The sequence below is a fragment of the Pipistrellus hanaki genome (assembly GCF_964339955.1).
Source record: "Pipistrellus hanaki genome assembly, chromosome: 2".
Lineage (NCBI taxonomy): Eukaryota > Metazoa > Chordata > Mammalia > Chiroptera > Vespertilionidae > Pipistrellus > Pipistrellus hanaki.
The window spans coordinates 25,613,482-25,632,980 of NC_140504.1; positions in this window are offsets into that span (position 1 = coordinate 25,613,482).

A 19,499-nucleotide genomic window follows, 5' to 3' on the forward strand; every position below is an offset into this window, starting at 1 on the left:
TCAGGCGTCTCATTTGTAATTCCCTGGAATCTGTGCTCCCGAGGCTTTCTTTCCTGTACAATTCCTCAAGTTAATGCAGACCACTTTATGCAGCCACCACAAGGTTCCTGAAGTTTTGTAGGGTTAATTTATGGCCAGCTGAAGCAAATGCCTTAGAGAGGTCAATAAAAATCGCTCCTATCACACAGGCTTCATCTATTGTACTCAAGATACCATAGGTGCCATTACCTGGTTTTCTGGGAAGCCTGATGAGAAAGGAGTCAGCAAATTCTTTGTCTGCAGGTAATTTGAACTGTGTATGTATAGAAAAATATATCGTCTTAAGAAACAACCCAGGTAAGCCTTTGCTGAATCAAGTCTCTTCATTTCACTTCTGTGGAGGTGAACTACACAGGGACATTTTCCAAGCTAGATGAGGAAAGACCTAAGCTGAGAACAGAGGTATTTACCTTGACTATAAAAAAAAAAAATTGCCTAGCAAAGAAATTGCCTAGCAAAGAAATTTGGGCTTTTTGCTGAGATTGTGTCTCCACTTAGTGTTCACAAGAAATAATTGTAAACCTTCCATTGCATAATTAGTCTTTCATCAGATATTCACATTAGTAACTCCCGTGGGTATTGATGAGCATGAAAGCCCTGGCACCATCACCCAATGAGGAATGGGTAAATAAAGAATAATAATCTGATGTTTGTCATCAGAGTTTCACTGTTTTAAACGTGTAGGGTTAACTATTTAAAAATATTATATATTATATATTATATATTATATATTGTATATTGTATATTGTATATTATATATTGTATATTATATATTGTATATTATATATTATATATTGTATATTATATATTATATATTATATATTATATATTATATATTATATATTATATATTATATATTATATATTATATATTATATATTATATATTATATATTATATATTATATATTATATATTATATATTATATATTATATATTATATATTATATATTATATATTATATATTATATATTATATATTATATATTATATATTATATATTATATATTATATATTAATTATATGTTGTATATTATATATTATATATTGTATATTGTATATTATATATTATATATTATATATATTAGAGGCCATTGCACAAAGATTTGTGCCATAGGCCTTCCTTCCCCTGGCTTCTGGCACCACTTTTCCTCTGACACTCAGGACTCAGGCCTTCGCTCTGGCTTCCGCCTTCCGCCTTCGCTCTGGCCAGAGTCTGCTGTCTTTGCTGCTGACTCTGGCCAGAGTCTGCTGTCTTCATCTTCACTACAGCCTAAGTGCTGCTCCAGTAGATGCCTTCGCCCCCGCCCTCCCTCTCATAGAAGGCACCCTGCCCTGCCTGGCTGCTCTACAGCTGGGGTGGCTGGGTGGTGGAGCTGCCACCATCTTTGTCCTTCTAATTTTCATAATTGCTTCTGATCGGCTGGTGGGCGTCACGGAAGTAGTCAATTTGCATCATTCTCTTTTATTAGCATAGACATGAAATACTATATAATAAAGAGATAATATGCAAATTGATCATCACTCCAACACATAAGATGGCTGCCCCCATGTGGGCACATGAAGCCTGCCACAAATGGCCAGGAGGGGAGGGCAGTTGTGGGCAATTAAGCCAGCAGGGGAGGACAGCTGGGAGGGACCAGGCCATCAGAGGAGGGCAGTTGCGGGGGGGGGGGGGGGGGGGGGGGGGAGGTGGGGAACCATGTGGTGGTGGGGCAGCGTGGGTGTCCAGTGTCCATTTCTCCCATGTCTGGCCTGGCAACCATCGCCTCCTCTCCCAACCCTGCTGGAGCCTTCAGGTCCCAGGCTGGAACAGGGAACTGGGAGTGGGTGGCAGCAGATATGACCCCTTTCCTAGGAGGGCCGAGGACCAGCTCCTTCCTTGGCACCAGTGGCCAACCTCCTTCAATCCCCTCCCCATCCCCCATGCACAAATTCGTTCACTGGGCCTCCAGTTGTTAATGAGATTACGCAGGTTTCAAATGCACATTTCTGACACAGGATTAGTATATTGTATTGTGTGTCCACCACCCAAAGTCAAATCATCTTCTGTCACCATATATTTGGCCCTCCTTACCCTTTATTTTCTTCGCCCTTCCCTCTGGTAGTCACTTTACTGTTGTCAGTGTGTATAGTTCAGTTTTTTATATCTCACACATGAGTGAAATTATATGATTATTTTAAAATGAAGATACCATTTCAATACAAAACAATAGACAGAACTGTTGAAAATTTTCTTATTGTGATAGTTAGAAAATTGTGTATAAAACCAAACAAAGGAAAACCACTATCAAAATGTTAGTTACTAGAATTAAAGCAGCCACTATGATCAATCCATCTGACTGTATATTTGAATTTAATATATGGCTGTTATTTTAAAATGTAGACTGATTTAAAGTTTATCAGGTCAGCATACTTAAACTGCTTTTTTACTTTAATATGTGGTATTAAGCATTATGATGATTCACATTTATACAATATTCTGTTCTAATTGTATATATTAATTTGATCTAATAACTTACTTCTTTAAGCCAATAAAAAGCTTTTATGTTCAAGGTTCAATTTATTTTTTTATTCTACAGTATATTAGGATGTTTCTAAAGTTATATGTATTTATGTGCTGAGCTGTTATAAAAATAAAATGCATAATTTCTTTGGAAATAAAATAAATGGAGGAAAAAGAAAGTTGCGCTTAGATTCTCAAAGCACTATCCTTATGAGATAATTTCAACAAATTTTCTGCTCTGTGGGATTACAACAGAAATCAATACCAGAGTATAGATCTGAATCTCCAATATTTAGTTTGAGAATTCTGGCATCTTGTGATTCAAAGGACCAATTACTGGAAACGAGTAAACATGTTCTCTTTGTAAAAAGATGCTATTCAAAGTGTCCAATAGGAATATCCAAAGGACAATCTAGCTTTGAGATGTCAACATGTTTAAAACTATAAAATCAATTTGCTGCTCTAGTAGTTTATTTACAACGAAGAATGAACAGGAATCAGATGGTTGATTCCTTGCTAAACTGATAGTACAAAATTACTAGTGCAATTATACAGAAATCTGTTTCTCTGAGAGTAAGGAGAAAATTAGCTGAGGAACAATTGACTCAATGATTGCTTAGAGAGGTGGCCTACATTTTCCCCCATCTGCAGCTTCCATTTCTCACGGGCTGTGTGGTTCTACTGAATCTGTGACTGTTGCATGCAAAACACGAAATGAGATGGAGAGTGGCTGGGAATTGTTAAAATTATTAATCACAATTAAGTCTTTTTTATCCTTTAAACTTTTCTTCGATCAATGTATGCTTTAAATTTCCTTAATATCCCATATTCTGGGAACAGCAATTTTGGTCGTTTAAAACTGTATGGCAAGATAATTTCATGCTTAGCCGAAACTGGTTTGGCTCAGTGGTAGAGCATCCATCTGCGAACTGAAAGGTCCCGGGTTCGATTCCGGTCAGGGGCATGTACGTTGGTTGTGGGCACATCCCCGGTGGGGGGTGTGCAAGAGGCAGCTGGTCGATGTTTCTCTTTCATCTACATTTTTAGCTCTCTATCTCTCTCCCTTCCTCTCTGTAAAAAATCAATAAAATATATTTTTAAAAAAAGATAGTTTCATGCTTAAATATTTTCTTATTTCACTTCATTTCTACATTTATCATATTGTGGTTTTGTTGCTGAATACTTGTATCTAACACTTTTTCATAAATTTCTATTTTCTTGCTTCCTTTGTTTCTTGTCAAATCCAATGTTTCACCAAACTTCATTCAAATGAGGAAGTGCTCCTTGAACTAGGACTCCTTTCTGTTATTCCTTACAGCAATACTTATCTACACATTTCAAACGACATCTTTCCTACAGTTGTTTTTGAATGGTTATGCAAATATTTTGTTGCTCAACTTTTATCATATTTTATGTCCTAATGATAGATCATGTCTATGTCTTAATGCTACCAAGCACATTGCCTTGGTATGGTAAATGCTCTGTGTATATTGCCCAGTTTCATTTATAATTTTCTTCAGCATATTTCTCTGTGAGTTTAATAATGTATGTTTACTTTTTAATTTTTATTAGATATTTACCTTGAAATTATAGGTGTACTCTTTCTAAAAATGTCATCTCATTTGTAGTTTCTTTTTAAGCTGCAACTTTAGTGAAGAAAGAAAATATTTTGATGTGGTAGTATTTATCTTCCACTTAATAAAATTTGATGGCCTAGTCTGTTTGTTGAGTATTGTCATGTGCAACAAAAGGTCACTGGTTTGCTTCCCAGTTAAGACACATACCTAGGTTGTGGGTTCAATCCCTGGTCCAGGAATCCTATATAATTAAATGCTAATATGCAAATTGTCCCCAAGAACGGGAGTTCAACAGGGAGTTCAACCAGGGGATGGAGCCAGCCAGCCAACTACCCATGGCCCCTCTCCCTGGCTGGCTCTTCCCCCTGAAGACCTTCCAGATAAAACAGGGGTTGTGAGAGCCATGCATTGGGTCTCTAATACATACCTAAGTAGGAAATTTATTTCTGGACATATCTAAAAAAAGTTTTCTTAGAAAATGGAGATAAATACCTAAGTAATTTATATATGTACATATATATAATTTTGTATTATTACTAGAGGCCCAGTGCACAAAGTTTGTGCACAGGAGGGTGTGCCCCTGACCCCAGTCTGTACTCTCTCCAATATGGGACCCCTTGAGGGATATCTGATCGTCCGTTTAGTATAGGTCAGGATTGCTGGCTCCAAAACACTTGCCTGCCTGCCTGCCTGATTGTCCTAACTGCTTGTACCTGCCACCTGATCACCCCCTAACCACTCCCCTGCCAGCCTGATCAATGGCTATCTGCTCCCCAGCCAGCTTGATTGCCCTGAACTGCCCTCCTCTGCTGGTCCAGTCACCCCTAACTTCCCTCTCTTCTGGCCTGATTGCCCACAACTTCCCTCCCCTGCAGACCTGATCTCCCCCAACTAACCTCCTCTGCTGGCCTAGTCACTCCTAACTGGCTTCCTTGCTTGCCTGATCACCCACAACTACCATGCCCTGCAGGCCTGGTCCCCACCAATTGCCCTACCCTGCAGGCCTGGTCTCCCTGAACTGTCCTCCACTGAAGGCCTGGTCCCCCTCTAATTGTTATGCCCTGAAGTCCTGGTTCTCCCAAACTGCCCTCCCCTGCTGACTTGGTCTCCCCCAACTGCCCTCCTCTGATGGCCAGATCACTCCTAACTGCCCTCCTTTTTGCCTGATTCCCACAACTTCCCTTCCCTGCTTGCCTGCCCCCCACCAACTACCCTTCCCTGCAGGCCTGGTCCCCCCTCCATCTTCCCTCCCCTGCAGGCCCAGTCGTCCCCTCCAAATGCCCTCCCTTGCTGGCCTGGTCTCCCCCAACTGTCCTACTCTGCTGGCCTGGTCACCCCTAACTGCCCACAACTCCCCTCTCCTGCAGGCCATCTTGTGTCTTGGTCAATTTGCATTTCACTCTTTCATTAGATAGGATTTTGAACATCCAGTCCCTTGCTAATGACAGACGGATTAAAACAAACAAATAAATAAATAAATTAAGGAATCTGCACCACTTTACATTTAAGCCTTAGATATTTTGAAACTTTAAATAATAAGAAGACTCATTAAACAACCTGAAACTTGGCCCTTTTTTTGTCTAAAGACAAAAGCATTCTCATTGCAGTGTTCTAGGACAGTGGTCTGTAAACTCATTAGTCAACAGAGTGGCAAACCAAGGCTTGCATGCCGCATGTGGCTTGTGAGCTGCAGTTTGCCATCCACTGTTCTAGGACATTGCTGATTCTATTTATTAAACAAGAAATAACAGCCAATGTTAAATTATTATCATATGAGGAAGGTTGAGCTCATTTGTTGCTTTAAGCAGAGAGAAAAGATGTAGCTCTGTCAAATTATAATGTCATCTACTTAAATGTCTCTGAAGTTTCACCTATTGTGCTGAAGCAAATTATCAAGGAAGTTGACAACACTACCCTTTTCTTTCAGTGGCCAATAACTTGATAATACTGATTTCTCTCCCTCTAGCCATGTCCTGGTTAGTGCATGATATATTGCTGTTGCCTTCACAAAAGCCTGTTTTAAGAGCACCTTTTTGAAATGTCAAAGATGGTGAACTTCTTCAAAATTTTAATTTTGTATTTGACTTACAGACAAAGAAGACTGTTCAACATAAACTCATGACTAAGAACTAAAGTTCAATGTTCTTTAACATTGTTCTTTTGTACAATTGTTCTTTATTTTTAAGAACAATTAGTTCTTAAAGTTCCATTGTTCTTTATTTTTCATTTAATTATTTTTCTTTATTGATTTTTAGAGAAAGTGGAAGGGAGAAAGAAAGAGAGGAGCATCGGTGTGAGACAGCTACCTCTTGCACACTCTCACAAGGGATGGAGCCTGCTAAGAGGGAATCAAACTGGCAACCTTTTAATTTTTTAATATATTTTTATTGATTTCAGAGGGAAAGGGAGAGGGAGAGAGAGAGATGGAAAAATCAATGATGAGAGAGAATCATTGATTGGATGCCTCCTGCACACACCCTTCTGGGGATGAAGCCCGCAACCCAGGCATGTACCCTTGATTGGAATCAAACCCGTGACCCTTCATTCCACAGGTTGACACTCTATCCACTTAGCCATACTGGGGCTTAAACTGACAACCTTTTGGTGCATGGGAGGATGTCCAACCAGTTGAGCTACACCAGCCAGGGCAACAAAAGTCTTTCTTTCTCATTTTATTTTTATGATTTTTATTGATTTTTAAAAAAGAAAGAAAGAAGAATAGAGAGAAACACCAATAAGCTGCCTTCTGCATGTCCTCCACCAAGGATTAGCCCATATATAACCCAGGCGCGTACCTTGACAGGAAATCTACCTGGTGACTTCTTGGCTCATGGATTCATGCTCAACCACTGAGTCACACAGGCTGGACAGAACAAGTCTTTCTTAGTCTAGTGAAGTTAGTAATGTAAAATTTTGGGACCTATTTGTTTTCCTATGTATGTAAGATTTTGCATTAGTGCTTGCTATGTCCAAAATGGAAAGTTACTATTTATATGATTTCAAAGATATTACATAAGAGATTGATCAATAATTTTTGAATGTCACTTTTAACCATCCTACGTGTCTCAACCTTTCCTTTGGCCTCTTAGGAATGTGAGTTCTTTAATCTTACTTATGAATTAATTTGTAGTGATACTACAAGCAAAGTATTGCAAATCCTGATTTTCAGGATAAATACTTTACCCTAAAATGGCCGAATGGTCAGTAGGGGAAACAATAGACCTATAGTAACCCAGAAGTTCTTAAACACACAAACTGGAATTTGCATTCTTACACAATTTTTTAAAATTGTTTTCTCTTTTGATTTAGACAAGTCACATCAGTAAATCTGTATTTCGTCATGCCTTTTTCTTCACTTGTTAATTCCTTAAAGTGGTGTGTCTTCCAGACCACCAACCCTCTCCATGTTATCTCCCTATGTTATAAAAGTCCACATCCAAATGACATTTGTAGGCCTGTTATCTTTGTAACCACGTGATTAAATAAATGAAACATGGTTAGCTGTCTTTGTATTCTGTTCAGGACCTACATAGCCCCTATTAACAATACCCTCAAGCTACTTAATTTCCTTCTTAAAATTTCTTTGAATTTTGATTAATATTAAAAGGTTATTTAAATTAAATATAAATAAATAGTATGCTTTGAAACAGATGTTTTTATTTTATCTAAAAGATAACAATTAGTGTTTAACTAAACCATTCATTTTTTTTTCACTATCTGATACTTTTTATTATTTTATTTGGTACAAAAATAAGTCTATCTTTTTGGACATGTTTTATAAACAGTTACATGCTAAAATATTATACTGTTTATGCTCCTCATTATTTTACTGACTCAAATTTCCAAATACTTTTTTTGTTTTTTAGCTTTGAACAGAATTAATGTTTTAGGTTTTGACTTATTTTCACAGTTCGAATTTCATTTTATTCAATAAAATACAATTATATCTTGCTTGAAATGTGAGATAGAAAAATTTAATCTTTTTAAAAGATCATTTTTATTTACAACCTTTATAAAGAAAAATAGTTTTTTACTTTTATGAAAGCTTTCTATCAAAACTTCAATTCTGCATTCATCATGATAGATATCTGTAAAATATTATTCTTTTAATTCAACCAATTATCTTATTATCCTTAGATAAAATTCATCAGATATTGTGGTATATACTTTTAAAAATGATTTCATTTTCATTGTTTTATTTGATATTGAAATAAACCTCTAACGAAGTATACAAACAAAACACTGGCCAACTCCTCCAGCTGCCTCCTCAAATATCTCAATTTTACAATTCAGGACACAGAATCAATGAGATAAAAGCTTGTGATGCAGCTACTAAAAGAGAAGTTAAGATTAATATTAATGCTTCTAGGGTGGAATGTTCCTTTCTCCACATGTCTATTTTATTGTGTGTGACAAAGAGAAGAAATTAGATTTATTATTCATTAATTGTCCCATTGTATTAAATGTCTCACCAGAGTGAATAATTTAATAACTTGATATTTATTTTAAAACTACCTATATTGCAAGCAGAAGAACTAGGTGAGTCATTGGATATATTTTACAATTTTATACAAATACATGTCATGAAATAAAAACTTTTTTTTCTTTACCTATCTCTGAAGATAAAACCTAATTTGAATATGTTATCAAAATTAACTCAATCTTTATTTACCAAACCTACATATGTGAGTCAGTTGAGATATGGTTCAGCCAGAAATATGTCATCATCTTGAAATTGTATCTGAATTAAAGCAGGTTATTGATTTTTAAATAGCACAACACAATTGAATATTAATCCCAGAAATTATTCTAAAAAGGTTTTTAAATTTCTGTAATACAGCTGTAATAATATTTTGGTTTTCATGATTTTTAGTAATATTTTGCATAAATATGTAGCTCATTTACATAAGTAATTTTAATTGTTAGAGAATTGGTGGTTTTTTTCTATTGGTTTGCTTAGTTTTGTAGATGGAGTGGAAAGGTGGTGCCAGCAGCCAGGGAAAGAAAAGCCCATTCTAGCATGAATCTTTGTGCATCAGGCTTCTAGTCCTATATAATAAAAGAGTAATATGCAAATTACCCTTAACTCTGCAACAAAAATGGCAACTCCCATAGCCACAATCACTGCCTTAGGGAAAAACACTTACAAAACATTTTAATAATGTACTAATGTCTTTAACCTGAAGTCAATACTTTTGGGTAAGAGTAATGCCTTACACAGTGATCGGCAAACTCATTAGTCAACAGAGCAGCAAACTGCAGCTCCTGAGTCACAGTTTGCTTACCACTGGTACAGGGCATCGTTTTTATATCAGACTGCCATTGCATGACTTTCTCAAACAGCAAAATTCAGAGACAGGAACTCATACTACATTACACATGCTAAGATCTTCCATGAAATATCTAGTCCTGAGCTGACAGTAATGAGGAGAGAGTCTGAACTGAACGTTCAGAAGAAAATAATTTCATATCTAATCTCCATTTCATTTGGGTCTGGGTACAGGAAAAGCAGCCCCTCATTCTCCAGAACAACCTCTACTCCTACAAAATTCATTCAAAAAAAAATCTCCTCTGATTATATAAACATTTAATATTCTCTAAAACAAGCTGCATGTGTCGTTATGATGATTTGGGATTCATCTTGTTCTCTTTTAGCAATACCCATGGGAATCCATGACCTTCAAGACTTTGTGTCTACTTTTAAAAGGGAGAGGAGCCCAGCTGGCTTGGCTCAGTGGTTGAGCATTGAACCTATAAACCAAGAGGTCACCAGTTTAATTACCGGTCAAGGGACATGCCTGGGTTGTGGACATTATCCCCTGTGGGGGTTGTGCAGGAGGCAGCCAATCAATGATTCTCTCTTTATTGGCATTTCTATCTCTCTCCCTTTCTTTCTGAAATAAATAAATATATATATATATATATACACACATATATATATATTTTTTAAGAAATTAAAATCCTATCTAATAAAAGATTAATAAGCAAATTGTACCTCCGCTACACTTACAAGACACGCCCACCAACCAATCAGGAGTGATTATACAAATTAACCCAATCAAGATAAATCCCAACAAAAATGATGGCAGCCATGGAGCTGGAGATAGCAGGAGGCTTGAGTTTCCCCTGGCAATCGAGGAAGCCACGTTTTTCCCACATCATGGCTGACCTAGGCCTCCACTCAAGGCTACAAAGTTCCAATTATAGAAGATTAAAAAAAAATCCCAACAAAAATGATGGCATTCACAGAGCAAGCAGGAGGCTTGGCTCCGCTCAAGACTACAAAGTTTCAATTATTAAAGATAAATAAATCCCAGATACCCAGGCCTCTGCTTGGGTCGCCAGGGGGTGTGGCCAGCCTGCAAACCACCATAGGCCCCTCACCCAGGCAGCCCCATGCCCCAAGGGAATGCTCACCATGATACAGGACACTCTTCAGGGCAAACCAGCCGGTTCCCACCCGTGTACCAGGCCTCTATCCTATCTAATAAAAGAGTAATATGCAGACTGACCATCACTCCAACTGACAAGATGGCTGCCTCCATGTTGTCAAAGATCCTGCCCCTATGTGGACACAAGATGGCCAGCATGGGAGGGCAGTTGGGAGGGACCAGGCTTGCAAGGGAAAGCTGTTGGGGGCAATCAAGCCTACAGAGGAGGGCAGTCAGGGGTGACCTGGCTGGCAGAGGAGGAAAGTTGGGGGCGACTGGGCCTGCAGGTAAGGGCAGTTGGGGAAGACCCAGGCCTGTAGGGGAGAGCAGTCCTGGGGGACCAGCCTTCAGGGGAGGGCAGTTAGGGGCAAACAGGCTGGTAGGCGAGCAGTTAGACATCAATCAGGCTGGCAGGGGAGTGGTTAGGGGGTGATCAGGATGGCAGACAGAAGTGGTTAGGGACAATCAGGAAGGCAGTCAGGCAAGTAGTTGGGAGCCAGCAGTCCTGGATTGTGAGAGGGATGTCCAACTCTCGGTTTAGGCCCAATCCTACTGGGATCAGGCCTAAATGGGCAGTCACACATCCCTCGAGGGGTCCCAGATTGGAGAGGGTGCAGGTTGGGCTGAGGGACACACCCCCTGTGCATGAATTTCATGCACCAGGCCTCTAGTAAATAAATAAAAGGGCGAGGATAAGCTCATCCTCACTTGACATAGGATAGTTACATGTCATTAGCAGGAGCTTACTGCCATAATCACAGTTACATTGAAGTTCGGATATATGTAGAAGGCTGTTTATGGATGTTCAGGAGGCAGACATTTGATCATACTGGCCCTTCACTTATCATTTACAGGCTCTAACTCCACCCATGTGGACAGCAGTTTGTTAGGCTGCAGCTGGGACTCTTCCAACTACATTTCTCTTTGGGCTGCTAGTTTTTGGTCAGATTCTGACAGTGGAAGGCACCAGAGGGAAAAAGGAAAGCAGTCATGACACTTGACTGCACCCTTCCCTTCTTCTCTCAGAGCCAGCCCCATTTCATATCCTCTGACATGTTAGCAGCATCAATTGGCAGTGCCTTTCCTCAAAGGTCTGACTGAGTTCCAGCTTCACTGTATTTTTCACCCAAGATTCTAAGTTCTGAGTAATCCTATCTGTTCCCTGGGGGTAAGAACTGCTTCTTTCTATTATTACTCCACTGTTCCTTTTTTTACTCTTCCAACCTTCCATACCTGCAGTTCTATCTATCAAAGGTCTTTGTTGAAATGTACAATGAGAGTTTTATTTTCCTGTCAGAACACTGGCTTATATAAAGAACACACTAAATTTTAATTACATTTAGATACTAAAGAGATGATTCATGGAAATATCAAGACAGCAATGGATCACCTGAAAGTAGAACAGGAGGCATAAAGTAATAATCATAATTTGAAACCTAAGAGCTACACTGTTGTGTGTCTACAGATGGCCAGCATTGTGCCAACAGCTGTATGTTTAACTCCTCACAAAAGCACTGCATGGTAGGATCTCTACTTCACTGGTGAGGAAATTGAGGACCAGAGAACTGAACAATTTGCACAAAATCGCAAAGCAAGTACATGGCAGGGTTGATATGGAAGCCCATTTATATTTGATTTGAACTTATGTCTTATTTCCCAAGAAAGACATCATTAGAAAAACAGATAGAAGGACTATAATTGTGCCTAATAAATGATGCCACATACAGAAATACTGATCAAAGATTTGCTTCTCTGACCATACAAATATAGTGCGCGCACACACACACACCCAACTCTAAACACAGAGTTCAGAAAAATAAAGATAGTTGGAGACTCTGAGAATAGAAGTATGAAAATTCAAAGAACATACTTGAGATCAGAAGGGCGTGTCTTATTTAGGGACACTTATTCAAGTCTATTTAAAAAAGTGACTTTGATTTTTAACACCTCAGGCAAATTCACTTCAAGTCCTATATTCATGTTCAGCTACCCCCCCAAAAAAATGTAATGTGGAAAGACTTAATCTAATTTTAAGGAATTTCTCTAAATACTGCAGGGCCAGACTCTGTAGTTTCTCAAAAGAGCTCAATTAATTAAAGCAAAAATGTAATTCCAAATCTGGGATCAGGGACTTGGAAGCAGAAGCAGGATTTGGGAATTAGTTACGATGGCAACTGTTAAGAGAGGCAAGTGAGAGCAAAATGGCTGTGGAAAAGCCATTGCAGGCAGCATTTGTGACATTTAAGCACTGGTTATTGTGATGGCTGGTAATGATCACAAAACATAACATAAAGTGAGTTATTCTTGAGTCTTAATAAAATCTTTTCCACTGTCACATACCCCATATTCTGGCCACATTTGACCCCCTCTCTTAAGGATTTAATGCATCATGGGATCACTTTTATATGCTTTTTATTTCTACAGAATAGAATGCTGTAACCAAATCCCCCATCTGACTACTAGCACATTTACTCATCTTCAATGCCAAAACAAAATGTACCTATTCGGTGAAATGTTTTAAAACTATCAGAAAAAGTTTGTGTGCTCCTAACAGTTTATCGAAATCCCTTTTATTCTACTTTCCATTTCAGGTGTACTTAATCATTCCCATGCCTTCTCCCAACACTCCAGGTATGGATAGGAAATTCATCTTCTTCATTTTCTAAACCTAAAATGGTGTCTTGCAAAAAGATAGTTGCAATATAATATTTTTAAACAAATTAATAAAATGAGTTAATAAATTAAGTACACAAGTGTAAGTTGGTTATCTGATTACAAATAACAAACTATTCTACTACCAATTCTATATAATAAAGAGGTAATATGCAAATTGACCATCACTCCAACACACAAGATGGCCAGCATGGAAGGGCAGTTGTGGGTGATCAGGCCAAGCAGAAGAGGATAGTTGGGAATGAGCAAGTCTATAGGGGAGGGCAGGCCTGCTCCCCCATTTGCTCTCCCCTGCAGGTCTTGTCCCTCCCAACTGCCTCCCCTGCAGGTCTGGTTGCCCCCAACTGCCCTCCCCTGCAGGCCTGGTCATTTCCAACTGCCCTCCCCTGCCCCCCCTCCATGCATGAATTTCATGTACCTGGCCTCTAATTAAATATAAAGTCAAATACACAGAGAAATGAATAATTACAAAGACCCAGAAACAATTACTATGCCACAATTTAAGTTTTTTTTTAAATATAATCAATGAAAGCAGTGCTGTATGTTAATGATTTCTAGCAAATTAAGCAACTTGTGCATTCAACCAAGCTGTTTAATTACCTGTGTCCTTAAGTGTTACCAATTATCTGTCTCTTTTATATGAAAAAATATAGCTGTAAGTTAGTAAAGCATCACTCCTTCTAGACAAGGAAAATGATTAGTTAATTAGTGGAGAAGATAAAACTGCTTCCCTGTGAATGAGCAAAATGGCATATAGCAGCAGCACCTAGAGCATAGGTTGAGAAATAAGTAATTTTGGGTGAAAAGGTTCCTGAATTAGAGATTTCTACACATTAACACCAACAAATGCAGGCCAACCCATACTTTGACAGGGGATGGGCAGAACAACAAACTGAAAATACTCAGCTACGTATATGTAGTGTAGAGGATATTTTTCCATTGATTTTTAGGAAAAGTGGAAGGGAGAGGGAAAGACAGAGAGAAATATTGATGTGACAGAAACACATCAGTTGGTTGTCTCCTGCACAAAAGCCCTGAGCAGGGTCCAGGCCACAGAAGAGCCTGCAACCGAGGTATGTGCCCTTGACCAGAATCAAACCTGGGACCCTTTGGTCAGCAGGTTGACACTCTACCCACTGAACCAAACTGGCTAGGACTATGTATTTTATTTGTATGAATTTACTACAACTGAATATTCTTTTCCCCAAGTTTTCAATAATACTGTACTTAGTGACTAACAGGAATTCTTGCATTCTGATTACTCCAGGTCAGTAATGTATATGAAACAGGAGATTTTTTTTTACCTTGATTCTTACTCAATTAATTCTTCTTCAATTTTGAATAAAATGAACCTCTTTACATATCTGGCAATATTTCTTTGTTCTAAGTTCAAAATATGCTGTTGACTAAAAAGAAAGAAATAAGGCTGGATATGTAACATTTTTGTTGGAAATTGTAAGAAAAACAACTTTATGCTACCTAAAGTTTCTTCCTTATACTAATATATCCTAAATTTTTTTGGTTGCTGATTAGCTGCTAAGAAATTTGGAATATTAAATATGTTTCTTTCTTGATAATGGCATATGAGTGAAGAAGTAAATATTATTTGTAAAATCTAGCTATTTCCTGATGCTAGACTAGAACTATCAGGTTCTAAGACACAATTAAACACTCCGCCTTACATGTGACCAGTGATTTGTCCATTTATCAAGCTTTCATTGATAACCTAAAAAAAAAGCTTAATTGCCAGTCCCTGCCAGAAAGGAATAGAATGGTAGTGCAAAAAGAGACATTCAGTACAGAAAGCAGCAAATATGAACTGAGGACCATGACATTGTAGAATTCTTTCACCTCTCCAAGGATGTTCCATCATCAGAAAAATGAGAATATTAACATTAATGGTACAGGTGTGTTTGTAAACATTTGGTTTGGCAGAAATTGCAGCCATTTTCTCCTGGGCATCCTGCATTTCCCAGACCATGTGGAGCAATTGTAACCACATGCCTATGTTTTGGCCAATGATCTCAATCAGGAAAATATTCTCCCAAGGAGTGCACTCATGTTTTCCTTCTAACTTCCTGCTGGCTTGAATGTAATCATGTTAGGTATAGCTCACTCAGCAACCTTGACTATGATGTGGCACTTGAAGGTTACTAAAGCACTAGACTGGAAGTAATCTAGTGCATAATCATGATGGCCTCTACTTCTGGACTCCTTATATGTGCAAGAAATAGAAATTTCTATCTTTATTTTGCACGATCTTACTTGTTTCCCTGTCTCTATGTATTCAGCATCATCTAGTGCAAACTGATACAAATTACAATTCCTATACTATAATCTTAGGATGATTTTAAAAGAATAGAAATTGACAACAAGGAGAGAAGATAAAAAAAACAAAAACCTTTTACACTTGCTAGAACAAAACATCCTAAATGCGCAAGTCAGAGATAAGCAAATGAGATTGGAGACTTCCTGGCTAATTTAAAAATATTTAGAATAGACAGGAAAGGCCTCTAAAGAGGCTAACATGATATGGAGTAATGAATGAACAGAGATTTTGAACCAGAATGTTAAGCAGTATATGATAATATTCATCAGAATAGAGATTTAAGAGAAACGAAGCTGTTGCAAAAATGAAATAATGTTTTATGACTTTAGATATGTTGAGTTTTGAGTGCTGGTACAGGACTTTGATGACAATGTAAAGCGAATTTCTTAGTCATACTTCCTTATTTGTAAACTTAAGTTGTAGTCAACTTATCAAAATTATTCAATAATTCATTCACAAATTTTTCTTAAGCACCTACTTTATACTTGCCACTATTTCATGCTCTTGTGATACAGTAGTGCTCCTGTTCTCTATAAGACTTGTTCTCATATAATGAAGAAGATAACTTCTTTGCAAAGGGATCTTCCCTGCTATGGTAGCACAGTATTCACACTGATACCTTAGCATTACCTACTCTCCTAGCCAAAGGTTACTTTTTAATGTAATCTCATGTTGTTGTTGTTTTTTGTGCTATACCATAAAGGAGCTAATTGCTTAAGCTTGGATTTTTAAAACAGAAGAGTAATAGAAATAAGGGTGCAGGACAGAAATGAAAGAAAAACAGCCTTACACATTCCACTGATTTTAAGCAATAATTTCCTGAGTAAAATCTGGAGCAGCGCTTTGAAATTGTAGACATTAATAAGGCCTGTTTCTTCCCCTTGCTAGCAATTTGGAGAGTGTACCTGTATTATTGCAAGCATAAATTCGGCCGCAGGACCATGTAAACAGCTCTATTAATATTTATGGCCTTCTTTCTTGGTTTCACGCGGTTTCAGTCAAGGTCCTTATTTTGGTCATGAGGGAAAATACTTAAAAGCATGTAATTTTGAGATTGCTGAAAAGTAAATGATTATTCTCAGTAAAATACACACATTTATTTTGGTTTTATTGGTTTTATTAATCACTTCCAGCAATCTTCTCATTCTTTAACTATTTTAGCGACACAGAACTCTTCAAACAGAAAATCAGTAATACTTCTTTCCTGCAATTGTATAACAGAAATATAAAACTATAGTTTAGGATGAGTTTCTGACTAGATAAATGGTTTTGAACCAAGTCATAAACTGCAGATGACTGAGCAGCTCAGTCCACTAAAATATTGATGTCTTGCTTTAAACATTCCATAAAAATACCAACTTTGGTTCCCTGAACTTTTCTAACATTTTAACGATTTCCATGCCAGGTGCTTTGGGAGGCTTTCAGTAAACTTTTTTATAACTATCCCAGTTGCTTATTTCACACACCATGGATTACAAAGCCACTCTAATTGGTATAACCCTGGCTGTGCTCTACAAAGTTGCTTGTTGTGGATTTAAATAATTAGGGGTGGAAGTGTTGGATTAAACACTGAGATCAATAGACCATATCCACTGATTCAGACTGGCCACCAATCTCACCTTTTTTTTTTTTTTGAAGGGCATAAATGAGCTTGCAGAGAAATATTAATTATAGTTAAAATACTTACTTTGTAGAGAAGAATCTTAGGCTTTTAAAATGTTTCATCATTTTCAACCTTATAACACTGAGAAATAACGTTTAAAAGCAGGCAATGGTCATGAATATAATTGAGAGCTTTATCTTTAAAAATACTTAAAAAATTTATTCATATTATGTTCATATTACTTATGAAAATAAGTGTGTTGGACCTGTTGTTTTGTGTTTAAAATATGCCTTTTTGGATACATTATTTATATTATGTTATGCCTTCCTAATCTGTCTAGTCTGCAGTTAGTGGCCATAAAACAAATATATAAAATATGCATAGGTAATATTAATTTTAAGAACTTCAAAAACCAGCATTATAAGTTACAAATTATCAATTATGCATTTATTTATTTAAGATTGATTTGTTTTTTAATAATTTAATGACTTTGAAAGGGCATGGCTGTGGTAGAATAGATTCTGTATTAAATGAAATCTGTAAACAGATGAGCAGTCTGAGGCAGGCCCAGGTCATAATGGCTATTAACACATATGGCCCAAGATAAAAGGCTGGGTACTTTGGTTCAGATCTCAGCTTTGGCCTTTGGTAGCTGAATGACCTTGAGAAATCTTTTAACAGTTACTAGTATCAGTTTCCTTCTTTGAAAATAGACTCCTGCCTGCCTCAAAGGAAAAATATGGGTCTTAGGTATGATCATTTATAGCAAAGCACTTTACATATCAAGTCCATGAAAAAAATGCAAGTTATTAATACTAATGCCCTGTTGTTACTACATTTTTGTTGATTGCTGGAGAATAATCATATGCCATATGTTCCAGATAGGACAGTCAATCTCATCTGTTCTCATTGCCTGTGAACTGAATTCCATCATTTGGGATATCTGATCCTATTTATCTTCTGTTCACATATTTCTGGTCTGTCTTTATAGTTCTTGTCAAGGAGATGATAAGTTGGTTGACTTTGAAGGATCTAAATAGTGGCTTTACCACAAAACTTTAGTTCTGAGAATTTGGATGGTGCTTCCTGAGCCATTCCCTAAAATATATTATTCAGTGTAATATTGAGGAAATAACAAATATACTAAAAAACTGAGATGGGATTTATAGCCCAGGTTTGACTCTCCATTTGTCTTTCTCAACCCTACTCTTCTATTACTGATAGAAGGTCCTCTTCTATTGCCATCATTCTTTGATATAGGTCTGTGAGTAAGTTAATCCTGAAGGAAAAGTCAAGATATTCATAAATTCTAAAGACATACCATTCATTATCAGCCTCACTACTTCTGTTAAAATGAAAAATACTCTCATGAGAATTGACCATGTTAGATGACATTTGGTTAATGTTATATTTATTAGGAATGTGGCTTTGCCCAATTTTATATTTCCTCATTTTTGTAGTTGAGAAAATATCAGAATTTGAGGTCCCACTCAAATTTTAAGGTTTTAGAATTTTCAAGATATTGCTGTTAAGCTTGATTTGAAGGATGGGTTCATTAGTTAATTGTGTAAACATGGATATGTTTCTTGATTATTCTTTCTTTGGAATTCCACATTTAAACTATTGAGACCTTTGTTTAGACTATATTGTTTGTATTCAAAAACAGTGCCTAAGAAAACATAGTTTTCTAGTATTATTCAAATAGTTCCCAATTGGTGTCTCTGCTCCCAGATCCTTTCAGAATTTAAGCTGATTGTGTTATTTCTCTGCTTTAAAATATTAAAATGTTTCTTATTTCAGAATAATTTGCAAAATTTTTACAAAGGTTTATAGGCCCTAACTTTTATGGTTTCCCTATTATGTATTTCACCTAATTCACTAATTGTCCCATGCCCTCTCCATTCCAGCCAAAAAGGACTCCTTACAGTTTCTCAGCTATGCCAGGTGCTTTTGTACTTCAACATCTTTGAAATTGCTACTTTTTTTGGCCTGGAATACTACTTCCCTAGATATCTACATTTTTCACCTACACACCTGCTTCAGGTACCTTCTAGAAAATGTCCTAGCTCATCTTCTCAACGAGACCTTCGTTAGCAGCCATCTGAAATTCTCCTCTCCTAGCAATCCCCTTCCTTAATATTAATGTACTCATAAAATTCATGACCTTTGACATAATGTACATATTACTAAATTTCTGGTCTCCTTCTTCCCACTTGGCATGTAAGCATTATGGTAGAAGGTGTGTTTACTTATATTCCCCCATCCTAACCCCAGTGGCTTGTATAGAATCCTATATAAGACTAATATGCAAATTGTCCACTTAACCAGGAGTTCAAGTAGGGGGC